The following is a 16,765-nucleotide window of genomic DNA, read 5'->3' on the forward strand; positions in this document are numbered from 1 at the left end:
AGGTGTTGGGACTCTGCTGATATCCAGGTGTAGCTGATATCCAGGTATAGCAGTGGTAAGGTGTTGGGACTCTGCTGATATCCAGGTATAGCAGTGGTAAGGTGTTGGGACTCTGCTGATATCCAGGTATAGCAGTGGTAAGGTGTTGGGACTCTGCTGATATCCAGGTATAGCAGTGGTAAGGTGTTGGGACTCTGCTGATATCCAGGTATAGCAGTGGTAAGGTGTTGGGACTCTGCTGATATCCAGGTATAGCAGTGGTAAGGTGTTGGGACTCTGCTGATATCCAGGTATAGCAGTGGTAAGGTGTTGGGACTCTGCTGATATCCAGGTATAGCAGTGGTAAGGTGTTGGGACTCTGCTGATACTAGCAGTGGTAAGGTGTTGGGACTCTGCTGATATCCAGGTATAGCAGTGGTAAGGTGTTGGGACTCTGCTGATATCCAGTGGTAGGTGTTAGATATCCAGGTATAGCAGTGGTAAGGTGTTGGGACTCTGCTGATATCCAGGTATAGCAGTGGTAAGGTGTTGGGACTCTGCTGATATCCAGGTATAGCAGTGGTAAGGTGTTGGGACTCTGCTGATATCCAGGTATAGCAGATATCCAGGTAGCAGGTGTTGGGACTCTGCTGATATCCAGGTATAGCAGTGGTAAGGTGTTGGGACTCTGCTGATATCCAGGTATAGCAGTGGTAAGGTGTTGGGACTCTGCTGATATCCAGGTATAGCAGTGGTAAGGTGTTGGGACTCTGCTGATATCCAGGTATAGCAGTGGTAAGCAGTGTTGGGACTCTGCTGATATCCAGGTATAGCAGTGGTAAGGTGTTGGGACTCTGCTGATATCCAGGTATAGCAGTGGTAAGGTGTTGGGACTCTGCTGATATCCAGGTATAGCAGTGGTCCAGGTGTTGGTAAGGTGTTCTGCTGATATCCAGGTATAGCAGTGGTAAGGTGTTGGGACTCTGCTGATATCCAGGTATAGCAGTGGTAAGGTGTTGGGACTCTGCTGATATCCAGGTATAGCAGTGGTAAGGTGTTGGGACTCTGCTGATATCCAGGTATAGCAGTGGTAAGGTGTTGGGACTCTGCTGATATGGTAGCAGTGGTAAGGTGTTGGGACTCTGCTGATATCCAGGTATAGCAGTGGTAAGGTGTTGGGACTCTGCTGATATCCAGGTATAGCAGTGGTAAGGTGTTGGGACTCTGCTGATATCCAGGTATAGCAGTGGTAAGGTGTTGGGACTCTGCTGATATCCAGGTATAGCAGGTGTTACTCTGCTGATATCCAGTAGCAGTGGTAAGGTGTTGGGACTCTGCTGATATCCAGGTATAGCAGTGGTAAGGTGTTGGGACTCTGCTGATATCCAGGTATAGCAGTGGTAAGGTGTTGGGACTCTGCTGATATCCAGGTATAGCAGTGGTAAGGTGTTGGGACTCTGCTGATATCCAGGTATAGCAGATATCCAGGTATAGCAGTGGTAAGGTGTTGGGACTCTGCTGATATCCAGGGTAGTGGTAAGGTGTTGGGACTCTGCTGATATCCAGGTAGCAGGTGTTGGGACTCTGCTGATATCCAGGTATAGCAGTGGTAAGGTGTTGGGACTCTGCTGATATCCAGGTATAGCAGTGGTAAGGTGTTGGGACTCTGCTGATATCCAGGTATAGCAGTGGTAAGGTGTTGGGACTCTGCTGATATCCAGGTATAGCAGTGGTAAGGTGTTGGGACTCTGCTGATATCCAGGTATAGCAGTGGTAAGGTGTTGGGACTCTGCTGATATCCAGGTATAGCAGTGGTAAGGTGTTGGGACTCTGCTGATATCCAGGTATAGCAGTGGTAAGGTGTTGGGACTCTGCTGATATCCAGGTAGCAGTGGTAGCAGTGGTATAGCAGTGGTTGGGACTCTGCTGATATCCAGGTATAGCAGTGGTAAGGTGTTGGGACTCTGCTGATATATCCAGGTATGGGACTCAGTGGTATAGCAGTGTTGTTGGGACTCTGCTGATATCCAGGTATAGCAGTGGTAAGGTGTTGGGACTCTGCTGATATCCAGGTATAGCAGTGGTAAGGTGTTGGGACTCTGCTGATATCCCAGGTAAGGTGTTAGCAGATATCCAGGTAGCAGTGTTGGGACTCTCCAGGCAGTGATATCCAGGTATAGCAGTGGTAAGGTGTTGGGACTCTGCTGATATCCAGGTATAGCAGTGGTAAGGTGTTGGGACTCTGCTGATATCCAGGTATAGCAGTGGTAAGGTGTTGGGACTCTGCTGATATCCAGGTATAGCAGTGGTAAGGTGTTGGGACTCTGCTGATATCCAGGTATAGCAGTGGTAAGGTGTTGGGACTCTGCTGATATCCAGGTATAGCAGTGGTAAGGTGTTGGGACTCTGCTGATATCCAGGTATAGCAGTGGTAAGGTGTTGGGACTCTGCTGATATCCAGGTATAGCAGTGGTAAGGTAACTCTGCTGATATCCAGGTATAGCAGTGGTAAGGTGTTGGGACTCTGCTGATATCCAGGTATAGCAGTGGTAAGGTGTTGGGACTCTGCTGATATCCAGGTATAGCAGTGGTAAGGTGTTGGGACTCTGCTGATATCCAGGTATAGCAGTGGTAAGGTGTTGGGACTCTGCTGATATCCAGGTATAGCAGTGGTAAGGTGTTGGGACTCTGATATCCTGCATAAGGTGTTGGGACCAGGTATCCAGGTATAGCAGTGGTAAGGTGTTGGGACTCTGCTGATATACATATAGCCAGGTATAGCAGTGGTAAGGTGTTGGGACTCTGCTGATATCCAGGTATAGCAGTGGTAAGGTGTTGGGACTCTGCTGATATCCAGGTATAGCAGTGGTAAGGTGTTGGGACTCTGCTGATATCCAGGTATAGCAGTGGTAAGGTGTTGGGACTCTGCTGATATCCAGGTATAGCAGTGGTAAGGTGTTGGGGGATATCCTCTGGGCTGATATCCAGGTATAGCAGTGGTATCCAGGTATAGCAGTGGTAAGGTGTTGGGACTCTGCTGATATCCAGGTATAGCAGTGGTAAGGTGTTGGGACTCTGCTGATATCCAGGTATAGCAGTGGTAAGGTGTTGGGACTCTGCTGATATCCAGGTATAGCAGTGGTAAGGTGTTGGGACTCTGCTGATATCCAGGTATAGCAGTGGTAAGGTGTTGGGACTCTGCTGATATCCAGGTATAGCAGTGGTAAGGTGTTGGGACTCTGCTGATATCCAGGTATAGCAGTGGTAAGGTGTTGGGACTCTGCTGATAATCCAGGTATAGCAGTGGTAAGGTGTTGGGACTCTGCTGACTCAGTGGTAAGGTGTTGCTGATATCCAGGTATAGCAGTGGTAAGGTGTTGGGACTCTGCTGATATCCAGGTATAGCAGTGGTAAGGTGTTGGGACTCTGCTGATATCCAGGTATAGCAGTGGTAAGGTGTTGGGACTCTGCTGATATCCAGGTATAGCAGTGGTAAGGTGTTGGGACTCTGCTGATATCCAGGTATAGCAGTCCAGGTATAGCAGTGGTAAGGTGTTGGGACTCTGCTGATATCCAGGTATAGCAGTGGTAAGGTGTTGGGACTCTGCTGATATCCAGGTATAGCAGTGGTAAGGTGTTGGGACTCTGCTGATATCCAGGTATAGCAGTGGTAAGGTGTTGGGACTCTGCTGATATCCAGGTATAGCAGTGGTAAGGTGTTGGGACTCTGCTGATATCCAGGTATAGCAGTGGTAAGGTGTTGGGACTCTGCTGATATCCAGGTATAGCAGTGGTAAGGTGTTGGGACTCTGCTGATATCCAGGTATCAGTGGTAAGGTGTTGCTGATATCCAGGTATAGCAGTGGTAGGTGTTGGGACTCTGCTGATATCCAGGTATAGCAGTGGTAAGGTGTTGGGACTCTGCTGATATCCAGGTATAGCAGTGGTAAGGTGTTGGGACTCTGCTGATATCCAGGTATAGCAGTGGTAAGGTGTTGGGACTCTGCTGATATCCAGGTATAGCAGTGGTAAGGTGTTGGGACTCTGCTGATATCCAGGTATAGCAGTGGTAAGGTGTTGGGACTCTGCTGATATCCAGGTATAGCAGTGGTAAGGTGTTGGGAGTTGGGACTCTGCTGATATCCAGGTATAGCAGTGGTAAGGTGTTGGGACTCTGCTGATATCCAGGTATAGCAGTGGTAAGGTGTTGGGACTCTGCTGATATCCAGGTATAGCAGTGGTAAGGTGTTGGGACTCTGCTGATATCCAGGTATAGCAGTGGTAAGGTGTTGGGACTCTGCTGATATCCAGGTATAGCAGTGGTAAGGTGTTGGGACTCTGCTGATATCCAGGTATAGCAGTGGTAAGGTGTTGGGACTCTGCTGATATCCAGGTATAGCAGTGGTAAGGTGTTGGGACTCTGCTGATATCCAGGTATAGCAGTGGTAAGGTGTTGGGACTCTGCTGATATCCCAGGTCCATAGCAGTGGTAAGGTGTTGGGTCTCTGGATATCCAGGTTGGGACTCTGCTGATATCCAGGTATAGCAGTGGTAAGGTGTTGGGACTCTGCTGATATCCAGGTATAGCAGTGGTAAGGTGTTGGGACTCTGCTGATATCCAGGTATAGCAGTGGTAAGGTGTTGGGACTCTGCTGATATCCCAGTGGTAAGGTGTTGGGGTATAGCAGTGGTAAGGTGTTGGGACTCTGCTGATATCCAGGTATAGCAGTGGTAAGGTGTTGGGACTCTGCTGATATACAGGTATAGCAGTGGTAAGGTGTTGGGACTCTGCTGATATACAGGTATAGCAGTGGTAAGGTGTTGGGACTCTGCTGATATCCAGGTATAGCAGTGGTAAGGTGTTGGGACTCTGCTGATATCCAGGTATAGCAGTGGTAAGGTGTTGGGACTCTGCTGATATCCAGGTGTAGCAGTGGTAAGGTGTTGGGACTCTGCTGATATCCAGGTGTAGCAGTGGTAAGGTGTTGGGACTCTGCTGATATACAGGTATAGCAGTGGTAAGGTGTTGGGACTCTGCTGATATCCAGGTATAGCAGTGGTAAGGTGTTGGGACTCTGCTGATATCCAGGTATAGCAGTGGTAAGGTGTTGGGACTCTGCTGATATCCAGGTATAGCAGTGGTAAGGTGTTGGGACTCTGCTGATATCCAGGTATAGCAGTGGTAAGGTGTTGGGACTCTGCTGATATCCAGGTATAGCAGTGGTAAGGTGTTGGGACTCTGCTGATATCCAGGTATAGCAGTGGTATCCAGGTATAGTGTTGTTGGGACTCTGCTGATATCCAGGTATAGCAGTGGTAAGGTGTTGGGACTCTGCTGATATCCAGGTATAGCAGTGGTAAGGTGTTGGGACTCTGCTGATATCCAGGTATAGCAGTGGTAAGGTGTTGGGACTCTGCTGATATCCAGGTATAGCAGTGGTAAGGTGTTGGGACTCTGCTGATATCCAGGTATAGCAGTGGTAAGGTGTTGGGACTCTGCTGATATCCAGGTATAGCAGTGGTAAGGTGTTGGGACTCTGCTGATATCCAGGTATAGCAGTGGTAAGTGTGTTGATATCCAGGACTCTGCTGATATCCAGGGTATAGCAGTGGTAAGGTGTTGGGACTCTGCTGATATCCCAGCTGATATCCAGGTATAGCAGTGGTAAGGTGTTGGGACTCTGCTGATATCCAGGTATAGCAGTGGTAAGGTGTTGGGACTCTGCTGATATCCAGGTATAGCAGTGGTAAGGTGTTGGGACTCTGCTGATATCCAGGTATAGCAGTGGTAAGGTGTTGGTCTCTGCTGATATCCAGGTATAGCAGTGGTAAGGTGTTGGGACTCTGCTGATATCCAGGTATAGCAGTGGTAAGGTGTTCTGCTGATATCCAGGACTCTGCTGATATCCAGGTGTTGGGACTCTGCTGATATCCAGGTATAGCAGTGGTAAGGTGTTGGGACTCTGCTGATATCCAGGTATAGCAGTGGTAAGGTGTTGGGACTCTGCTGATATCCAGGTATAGCAGTGGTAAGGTGTTGGGACTCTGCTGATATCCAGGTATAGCAGTGGTAAGGTGTTGGGACTCTGCTGATATCCAGGTATAGCAGTGGTAAGGTGTTGGGACTCTGCTGATATCCAGGTATAGCAGTGGTAAGGTGTTGGGTCTCTGCTGATATCCAGGTATAGCAGTGGTAAGGTGTTGGGACTCTGCTGATATCCAGGTATAGCAGTGGTAAGGTGTTGGGACTCTGCTGATATCCAGGTGTAGCAGTGGTAAGGTGTTGGGACTCTGCTGATATCCAGGTAGCAAGGTGTTGGGACTCTGCTGATATCCAGGTATAGCAGTGGTAAGGTGTTGGGACTCTGCTGATATCCAGGTATAGCAGTGGTAAGGTGTTGGGACTCTGCTGATATCCAGGTATAGCAGTGGTAAGGTGTTGGGACTCTGCTGATATCCAGGTATAGCAGTGGTAAGGTGTTGGGACTCTGCTGATATCCAGGTATAGCAGTGGTAAGGTGTTGGGACTCTGCTGATATCCAGGTATAGCAGTGGTAAGGTGTTGGGACTCTGCTGATATCCAGGTATAGCAGTGGTAAGGTGTTGGGACTCTGCTGATATCCAGGTATAGCAGTGGTAAGGTGTTGGGACTCTGCTGATATCCAGGTATAGCAGTGGTAAGGTGTTGGGACTCTGCTGATATCCAGGTATAGCAGTGGTCCAGGTATAGCAGTTGGTGACTCTGCTGATATCCAGGTATAGCAGTGGTAAGGTGTTGGGACTCTGCTGATATCCAGGTATAGCAGTGGTAAGGTGGACTCTGCTGATATCCAGGTATAGCAGTGGTAAGGTGTTGGGACTCTGCTGATATCCAGGTATAGCAGTGGTAAGGTGTTGGGACTCTGCTGATATCCAGGTATAGCAGTGGTAAGGTGTTGGGACTCTGCTGATATCCAGGTATAGCAGTGGTAAGGTGTTGGGTCTCTGCTGATATCCAGGTATAGCAGTGGTAAGGTGTTGGGACTCTGCTGATATCCAGGCTGATATCCAGGTATAGCAGTGGTAAGGTGTTGGGTCTCTGCTGAGGTATCCAGACTCTGTGATAGCAGTGGTAAGGTGTTGGGACTCTGCTGATATCCAGGTATAGCAGTGGTAAGGTGTTGGGACTCTGCTGATATCCAGGTGTAGCAGTGGTAAGGTGTTGGGACTCTGCTGATATCCAGGTATAGCAGTGGTAAGGTGTAAGGTGTTGGGACTCTGCTGATATCCAGGTATAGCAGTGGTAAGGTGTTGGGACTCTGCTGATATCCAGGTATAGCAGTGGTAAGGTGTTGGGTTGGGACCTGCTGATATCTGCTGATATCCAGGTATAGCAGTGGTAAGGTGTTGGGACTCTGCTGATATCCAGGTATAGCAGTGGTAAGGTGTTGGGACTCTGCTGATATCCAGGTATAGCAGTGGTAAGGTGTTGGGACTCTGCTGATATCCAGGTATAGCAGTGGTAAGGTGTTGGGACTCTGCTGATATCCAGGTATAGCAGTGGTAAGGTGTTGGGACTCTGCTGATATCCAGGTATAGACTCAGTGGTATCCAGGTGTTGGTGTTGGGACTCTGCTGATATCCAGGTATAGCAGTGGTAAGGTGTTGGGACTCTGCTGATATCCAGGTATAGCAGTGGTAAGGTATCCAGGTATAGCAGTTGGGACTCTGCTGATATCCAGGTATAGCAGTGGTAAGGTGTTGGGACTCTGCTGATATCCAGGTATAGCAGTGGTAAGGTGTTGGGACTCTGCTGATATCCAGGTATAGCAGTGGTAAGGTGTTGGGACTCTGCTGATATCCAGGTATAGCAGTGGTAAGGTGTTGGGACTCTGCTGATATCCAGGTATAGCAGTGGTAAGGTGTTGGGACTCTGCTGATATCCAGGTATAGCAGTGGTAAGGTGTTGGGACTCTGCTGATATCCAGGTATAGCAGTGGTAAGGTGTTGGGACTCTGCTGATATCCAGGTATAGCAGTGGTAAGGTGTTGGGACTCTGCTGATATACAGGGTATAGCAGTGGTAAGGTGTTGGGACTCTGCTGATATCCAGGTAGCAGTGGTAAGGTGTTGGGACTCTGCTGATATCCAGGTATAGCAGTGGTAAGGTGTTGGGACTCTGCTGATATCCAGGTATAGCAGTGGTAAGGTGTTGGGACTCTGCTGATATCCAGGTATAGCAGTGGTAAGGTGTTGGGACTCTGCTGATATCCAGGTAGGTGTTAGACTCAGTGGTAAGGTGTTGGGACTCTGCTGATATCCAGGTATAGCAGTGGTAAGGTGTTGGGACTCTGCTGATATCCAGGTATAGCAGTGGTAAGGTGTTGGGACTCTGCTGATATCCAGGTATAGCAGTGGTAAGGTGTTGGGACTCTGCTGATATCCAGGTATAGCAGTGGTAAGGTGTTGGGACTCTGCTGATATCCAGGTATAGCAGTGGTAAGGTGTTGGGACTCTGCTGATATCCAGGTATAGCAGTGGTAAGGTGTTGGGACTCTGCTGATATCCAGGTATAGCAGTGGTAAGGTGTTGGGACTCTGCTGATATCCAGGTATAGCAGTGGTAAGGTGTTGGGACTCTGCTGATATCCAGGTATAGCAGTGGTAAGGTGTTGGGACTCTGCTGATATCCAGGTATAGCAGTGGTAAGGTGTTGGGACTCTGCTGATATCCAGGTATAGCAGTGGTAAGGTGTTGGGACTCTGCTGATATCCAGGTATAGCAGTGGTAAGGTGTTGGGACTCTGCTGATATCCAGGTATAGCAGTGGTAAGGTGTTGGGACTCTGCTGATATCCAGGTGTAGCAGTGGTAAGGTGTTGGGACTCTGCTGATATCCAGGTATAGCAGTGGTAAGGTGTTGGGACTCTGCTGATATCCAGGTATAGCAGTGGTAAGGTGTTGGGACTCTGCTGATATCCAGGTATAGCAGTGGTAAGGTGTTGGGACTCTGCTGATATCCAGGTATAGCAGTGGTAAGGTGTTGGGACTCTGCTGATATCCAGGTATAGCAGTGGTAAGGTGTTGGGACTCTGCTGATATCCAGGTATAGCAGTGGTAAGGTGTTGGGACTCTGCTGATATCCAGGTATAGCAGTGGTAAGGTGTTGGGACTCTGCTGATATCCAGGTATAGCAGTGGTAAGGTGTTGGGACTCTGCTGATATCCAGGTATAGCAGTGGTAAGGTGTTGGGACTCTGCTGATATCCAGGTATAGCAGTGGTAAGGTGTTGGGACTCTGCTGATATCCAGGTATAGCAGTGGTAAGGTGTTGGGACTCTGCTGATATCCAGGTGTAGCAGTGGTCCAGGTGTGGGACTCTGGGACTCTAAGGTGTTGGGACTCTGCTGATCCAGGTATAGCAGTGGTAAGGTGTTGGGACTCTGCTGATATCCAGGTATAGCAGTGGTAAGGTGTTGGGACTCTGCTGATATCCAGGTATAGCAGTGGTAAGGTGTTGGGACTCTGCTGATATCCAGGTATAGCAGTGGTAAGGTGTTGGGACTCTGCTGATATCCAGGTATAGCAGTGGTAAGGTGTTGGGACTCTGCTGATATACAGGTATAGCAGTGGTAAGGTGTTGGGACTCTGCTGATATCCAGGTATAGCAGTGGTAAGGTGTTGGGACTCTGCTGATATCCAGGTATAGCAGTGGTAAGGTGTTGGGACTCTGCTGATATCCAGGTATAACAGTGGTAAGGTGTTGGGACTCTGCTGATATCCAGGTATAGCAGTGGTAAGGTGTTGGGACTCTGCTGATATCCAGGTATAGCAGTGGTAAGGTGTTGGGACTCTGCTGATATCCAGGTATAGCAGTGGTAAGGTGTTGGGACTCTGCTGATATCCAGGTATAGCAGTGGTAAGGTGTTGGGTCTCTGCTGATATCCAGGTATAGCAGTGGTAAGGTGTTGGGACTCTGCTGATAGCCAGGTGTAACAGTGGTAAGGTGTTGGGTCTCTGCTGATATCCAGGTATAGCAGTGGTAAGGTGTTGGGACTCTGCTGATATCCAGGTATAGTAGTGGTAAGGTGTTGGGACTCTGCTGATATCCAGGTATAGCAGTGGTAAGGTGTTGGGACTCTGCTGATATCCAGGTATAGCAGTGGTAAGGTGTTGGGACTCTGCTGATATCCAGGTATAGCAGTGGTAAGGTGTTGGGACTCTGCTGATATCCAGGTATAGCAGTGGTAAGGTGTTGGGACTCTGCTGATATCCAGGTGTAGCAGTGGATATCCAGGTAGCAGTTGGGACTCTGCTGATAACCAGGTGGTAGCAGTGGTAAGGTGTTGGGACTCTGCTGATATCCAGGTATAGCAGTGGTAAGGTGTTGGGACTCTGCTGATATCCAGGTATAGCAGTGGTAAGGTGTTGGGACTCTGCTGATATCCAGGTATAGCAGTGGTAAGGTGTTGGGACTCTGCTGATATCCAGGTGTAGCAGTGGTAAGGTGTTGGGACTCTGCTGATATCCAGGTATAGCAGTGGTAACCAGGTGTTAAGGTGGGGACTCTGCTGCTGAGGTGTTGGGACTCTGCTGATATCCAGGTATAGCAGTGGTAAGGTGTTGGGACTCTGCTGATACCAGGTATAGCAGTGGTAAGGTGTTGGGACTCTGCTGATATCCAGGTATAGCAGTGGTAAGGTGTTGGGACTCTGCTGATATCCAGGTATAGCAGTGGTAAGGTGTTGGGACTCTGCTGATATCCAGGTATAGCAGTGGTAAGGTGTTGGGACTCTGCTGATAACCAGGTATAGCAGTGGTAAGGTGTTGGGACTCTGCTGATATCCAGGTATAGCAGTGGTAAGGTGTTGGGACTCTGCTGATATCCAGGTATAGCAGTAACAGTGGTAAGGTGTTGGGACTCTGCTGATAACCAGGTGTAGCAGTGGTAAGGTGTTGGGACTCTGCTGATAACCAGGTATAGCAGTGGTAAGGTGTTGGGACTCTGCTGATATCCAGGTATAGCAGTGGTAAGGTGTTGGGACTCTGCTGATATCCAGGTATAGCAGTGGTAAGGTGTTGGGACTCTGCTGAGGTAAGCAGTGGTAAGGTGTTGGGTCTCTGCTGATATCCAGGTATAACAGTGGTAAGGTGTTGGGACTCTGCTGATATCCAGGTGTAACAGTGGTAAGGTGTTGGGACTCTGCTGATATCCAGGTATAACAGTGGTAAGGTGTTGGGACTCTGCTGATATCCAGGTATAGCAGTGGTAAGGTGTTGGGACTCTGCTGATATATCCAGGTGTAACAGTGGTAAGGTGTTGGGACTCTGCTGATATCCAGGTATAGCAGTGGTAAGGTGTTGGGACTCTGCTGATATCCAGGTATAGCAGTGGTAAGGTGTTGGGACTCTGCTGATATCCAGGTGTAGCAGTGGTAAGGTGTTGGGACTCTGCTGATATCCAGGTGTAGCAGTGGTAAGGTGTTGGGACTCTGCTGATATCCAGGTATAGCAGTGGTAAGGTGTTGGGACTCTGCTGATAACCAGGTGTAGCAGTGGTAAGGTGTTGGGACTCTGCTGATATCCAGGTATAGCAGTGGTGGTAAGGTGTTGGGACTCTGCTGATATCCAGGTATAGCAGTGGTAAGGTGTTGACTCTGCTGATATCCAGGACAGTGGTAAGGTGTTGGGACTCTGCTGATAACCAGGTATAGCAGTGGTAAGGTGTTGGGACTCTGCTGATATCCAGGTATAGCAGTGGTAAGGTGTTGGGACTCTGCTGATATCCAGGTGTAGCAGTGGTAAGGTGTTGGGACTCTGCTGATATCCAGGTATAGCAGTGGTAAGGTGTTGGGACTCTGCTGATATCCAGGTATAGCAGTGGTAAGGTGTTGGGACTCTGCTGATATGGGACCAGGTGATAGCAGTGGTAAGGTGTTGGGACTCTGCTGATACCAGGTATAGCAGTGGTAAGGTGTTGGGACTCTGCTGATATCCAGGTATAGCAGTGGTAAGGTGTTGGGACTCTGCTGATATCCAGGTATAGCAGTGGTAAGGTGTTGGGACTCTGCTGATATCCAGGTATAGCAGTGGTAAGGTGTTGGGACTCTGCTGATATCCAGGTGTAACAGTGGTAAGGTGTTGGGACTCTGCTGATAACCAGGTATAGCAGTGGTAAGGTGTTGGGACTCTGCTGATATCCAGGTATAGCAGTGGTAAGGTGTTGGGACTCTGCTGATAACCAGGTATAGCAGTGGTAAGGTGTTGGGACTCTGCTGATATCCAGGTATAGCAGTGGTAAGGTGTTGGGACTCTGCTGATATCCAGGTGTAGCAGTGGTAAGGTGTTGGGACTCTGCTGATATCCAGGTGTATAGCAGTGGTAAGGTGTTGGGACTCTGCTGATATCCAGGTATAGCAGTGGTAAGGTGTTGGGACTCTGCTGATAACCTAGCAGTGGTAAGGTGTTGGGACTCTGCTGATAACCAGGTATAGCAGTGGTAAGGTGTTGGGACTCTGCTGATATCCAGTGCAGTGGTAAGGTGTTGGGACTCTCTGCTGATAACCAGGTATAGCAGTGGTAAGGTGTTGGGACTCTGCTGATAACAGGTATAGCAGGTGTTGGGACTCTGCTGATATCCAGGTAGCAGTGGTAAGGTGTTGGGACTCTGCTGATATCCAGGTATAGCAGTGGTAAGGTGTTGGGACTCTGCTGATATCCAGGTATAGCAGTGGTAAGGTGTTGGGACTCTGCTGATATCCAGGTATAGCAGTGGTAAGGTGTTGGGACTCTGCTGATATCCAGGTGTAGCAGTGGTAAGGTGTTGGGACTCTGCTGATATCCAGGTATAGCAGTGGTAAGGTGTTGGGACTCTGCTGATATCCAGGTATAGCAGTGGTAAGGTGTTGGGACTCTGCTGATATCCAGGTATAGCAGTGGTAAGGTGTTGGGACTCTGCTGATATCCAGGTATAGCAGTGGTAAGGTGTTGGGACTCTGCTGATATCCAGGTGTAGCAGTGGTAAGGTGTTGGGACTCTGCTGATAACCCAGGTCCATAGCAGTGGTAAGGTGTTGGGACTCTGCTGATATCCAGGTATAACAGTGGTAAGGTGTTGGGACTCTGCTGATATCCAGGTATAGCAGTGGTAAGGTGTTGGGACTCTGCTGATATCCAGGTATAGCAGTGGTAAGGTGTTGGGACTCTGCTGATATCCAGGTATACAGTGGTAAGGTGTTGGGACTCTGCTGATATCCAGGTATAGCAGTGGTAAGGTGTTGGGACTCTGCTGATATCCAGGTATAGCAGTGGTAAGGTGTTGGGACTCTGCTGATATCCAGGTATAGCAGTGGTAAGGTGTTGGGACTCTGCTGATATCCAGGTATAGCAGTGGTAAGGTGTTGGGACTCTGCTGATATCCAGGTGTAGCAGTGGCAGGTGTTGGGTGGTACCAGGGTGTTGGGACTCTGCTGATATCCAGGTATAGCAGTGGTAAGGTGTTGGGACTCTGCTGATATCCAGGGTAGCAGTGGTAAGGTGTTGGGACTCTGCTGATATCCAGGTATAGCAGTGGTAAGGTGTTGGGACTCTGACTCTGCTGATATCCAGGTATAGCAGTGGTAAGGTGTTGGGACTCTGCTGATATCCAGGTATAGCAGTGGTAAGGTGTTGGGACTCTGCTGATATCCAGGTGTAGCAGTGGTAAGGTGTTGGGACTCTGCTGATATCCAGGTGTAGCAGTGGTAAGGTGTTGGGACTCTGCTGATATACAGGTATAGCAGTGGTAAGGTGTTGGGACTCTGCTGATATCCAGGTATAGCAGTGGTAAGGTGTTGGGACTCTGCTGATATCCAGGTGTAGCAGTGGTAAGGTGTTGGGACTCTGCTGATATCCAGGTATAGCAGTGGTAAGGTGTTGGGACTCTGCTGATATCCAGGTATAGCAGTGGTAAGGTGTTGGGACTCTGCTGATATCCAGGTATAGCAGTGGTAAGGTGTTGGGACTCTGCTGATATCCAGGTATAGCAGTGGTAAGGTGTTGGGACTCTGCTGATATCCAGGTGTAGCAGTGGTAAGGTGTTGGGACTCTGCTGATATCCAGGTATAGCAGTGGTAAGGTGTTGGGACTCTGCTGATATCCAGGTATAGCAGTGGTAAGGTGTTGGGACTCTGCTGATATCCAGGTATAGCAGTGGTAAGGTGTTGGGACTCTGCTGATATCCAGGTGTAGCAGTGGTAAGGTGTTGGGACTCTGCTGATATCCAGGTATAGCAGTGGTAAGGTGTTGGGACTCTGCTGATATCCAGGTATAGCAGTGGTAAGGTGTTGGGACTCTGCTGATACCAGGTATAGCAGTGGTAAGGTGTTGGGACTCTGCTGATATCCAGGTATAGCAGTGGTAAGGTGTTGGGACTCTGCTGATATCCAGGTGGTAGCAGTGGTAAGGTGTTGGGACTCTGCTGATATCCAGGTATAGCAGTGGTAAGGTGTTGGGACTCTGCTGATATCCAGGTATAGCAGTGGTAAGGTGTTGGGACTCTGCTGATATCCAGGTATAGCAGTGGTAAGGTGTTGGGACTCTGCTGATATCCAGGTGTACAGTGGTAAGGTGTTGGGACTCTGCTGATATCCAGGTATAGCAGTGGTAAGGTGTTGGGACTCTGCTGATATCCAGGTATAGCAGTGGTAAGGTGTTGGGACTCTGCTGATATCCAGGTATAGCAGTGGTAAGGTGTTGGGACTCTGCTGATATCCAGGTATAGCAGTGGTAAGGTGTTGGGACTCTGCTGATATCCAGGTGTAGCAGTGGTAAGGTGTTGGGACTCTGCTGATATCCAGGTATAGCAGTGGTAAGGTGTTGGGACTCTGCTGATATCCAGGTAGCAGTGGTAAGGTGGGACTCTGCTGATATCCAGGTATAGCAGTGGTAAGGTGTTGGGACTCTGCTGATATCCAGGTATAGCAGTGGTAAGGTGTTGGGACTCTGCTGATATCCAGGTATAGCAGTGGTAAGGTGTTGGGACTCTGCTGATATCCAGGTGTAGCAGTGGTAAGGTGTTGGGACTCTGCTGATATCCAGGTAGGCAGCAGTGGTAAGGTGTTGGGACTCTGCTGATATCCAGGTATAGCAGTGGTAAGGTGTTGGGACTCTGCTGATATCCAGGTATAGCAGTGGTAAGGTGTTGGGACTCTGCTGATATCCAGGTATAGCAGTGGTAAGGTGTTGGGACTCTGCTGATATCCAGGTATAGCAGTGGTAAGGTGTTGGGACTCTGCTGATATCCAGGTATAGCAGTGGTAAGGTGTTGGGACTCTGCTGATATCCTGCAGTGGTAGGTGTTGGGACTCAGGTATCCAGGTATAACAGTGGTAAGGTGTTGGGACTCTGCTGATATCCAGGTATAGCAGTGGTAAGGTGTTGGGACTCTGCTGATATCCAGGTGGTAGGTGTTGGGACTCTGCTGCAGTGGTAAGGTGTTGGGACTCTGCTGATATCCAGGTATAGCAGTGGTAAGGTGTTGGGACTCTGCTGATATCCAGGTATAGCAGTGGTAAGGTGTTGGGACTCTGCTGATATCCAGGTATAGCAGTGGTAAGGTGTTGGGACTCTGCTGATATCCAGGTATAACAGTGGTAAGGTGTTGGGACTCTGCTGATATCCAGGTATAGCAGTGGTAAGGTGTTGGGACTCTGCTGATATCCAGGTATAGCAGTGGTAAGGTGTTGGGACTCTGCTGATATCCAGGTATAGCAGTGGTAAGGTGTTGGGACTCTGCTGATATCCAGGTATAACAGTGGTAAGGTGTTGGGACTCTGCTGATATCCAGGTATAGCAGTGGTAAGGTGTTGGGACTCTGCTGATATAACCAGGTATAGCAGTGGTAAGGTGTTGGGACTCTGCTGATATCCAGGTATAGCAGTGGTAAGGTGTTGGGACTCTGCTGAGGTATCCAGGTAGGTGTTAGCAGTGGTAAGGTGTTGGGACTCTGCTGATAACCAGGATATCCAGGATAACCAGGTAACAGTGGTAAGGTGTTGGGACTCTGCTGATATCCAGTGGTAAGGTGTTGGGACTCTGCTGATACCAGGTATAGCAGTGGTAAGGTGTTGGGACTCTGCTGATATCCAGGTATAGCAGTGGTAAGGTGTTGGGACTCTGCTGATATCCAGGTATAGCAGTGGTAAGGTGTTGGGACTCTGCTGATACCAGGTATAGCAGTGGTAAGGTGTTGGGACTCTGCTGATATCCAGGTATAGCAGTGGTAAGGTGTTGGGACTCTGCTGATATCCAGGTATAGCAGTGGTAAGGTGTTGGGACTCTGCTGATATCCAGGTATAGCAGTGGTAAGGTGTTGGGACTCTGCTGATATCCAGGTATAGCAGTGGTAAGGTGTTGGGACTCTGCTGATATCCAGGTATAGCAGTGGTAAGGTGTTGGGACTCTGCTGATATCCAGCAGGTAAGGTGTTGGGACTCTGCTGATATCCAGTGGTAAGGTGTTGGGACTCTGCTGATATCCAGGTATACAGTGGTAAGGTGTTGGGACTCTCTGCTGATATCCAGGTATAGCAGTGGTAAGGTGTTGGGACTCTGCTGATATCCAGGTATAGCAGTGGTAAGGTGTTGGGACTCTGCTGATATCCAGGTATAGCAGTGGTAAGGTGTTGGGACTCTGCTGATATCCCAGTGGTAAGGTGTTGGGACTCTGCTGATATCCAGGTATAGCAGTGGTAAGGTGTTGGGACTCTGCTGATATCCAGGTATAGCAGCAGTGGTAAGGTGTTGGGACTCTGCTGATATCCAGGTGTAACAGT

The 16,765-nt window shown here is 49.1% G+C and overlaps 1 long non-coding RNA gene across 5 annotated transcripts; it reads left to right on the forward strand.

The window, feature by feature from the left end:
• The first annotated feature begins 6,052 nt into the window (after nucleotides 1-6,052).
• Nucleotides 6,053-16,546, forward strand: LOC127932974 (uncharacterized). 5 transcript variants are annotated; one of them, XR_008146735.1, is made up of 6 exons: nucleotides 6,053-6,161; nucleotides 6,896-6,977; nucleotides 9,657-9,713; nucleotides 9,837-9,918; nucleotides 9,960-10,025; nucleotides 16,515-16,546. It is a non-coding gene; the product is annotated as an uncharacterized LOC127932974 (long non-coding RNA). The 5 variants fall into 5 exon arrangements; XR_008146592.1 differs by lacking the exon at nucleotides 16,515-16,546 and having other exon boundaries at nucleotides 9,960-10,139; XR_008146694.1 differs by lacking the exon at nucleotides 16,515-16,546 and having other exon boundaries at nucleotides 6,091-6,161; nucleotides 6,937-6,977; nucleotides 9,960-10,139.
• The last annotated feature ends 219 nt before the right edge of the window (nucleotides 16,547-16,765 follow it).

The sequence above is a fragment of the Oncorhynchus keta genome, chromosome 1 (genome assembly GCF_023373465.1).
Source record: "Oncorhynchus keta strain PuntledgeMale-10-30-2019 chromosome 1, Oket_V2, whole genome shotgun sequence".
In the NCBI taxonomy this organism is placed as follows: Eukaryota; Metazoa; Chordata; class Actinopteri; order Salmoniformes; family Salmonidae; genus Oncorhynchus; species Oncorhynchus keta.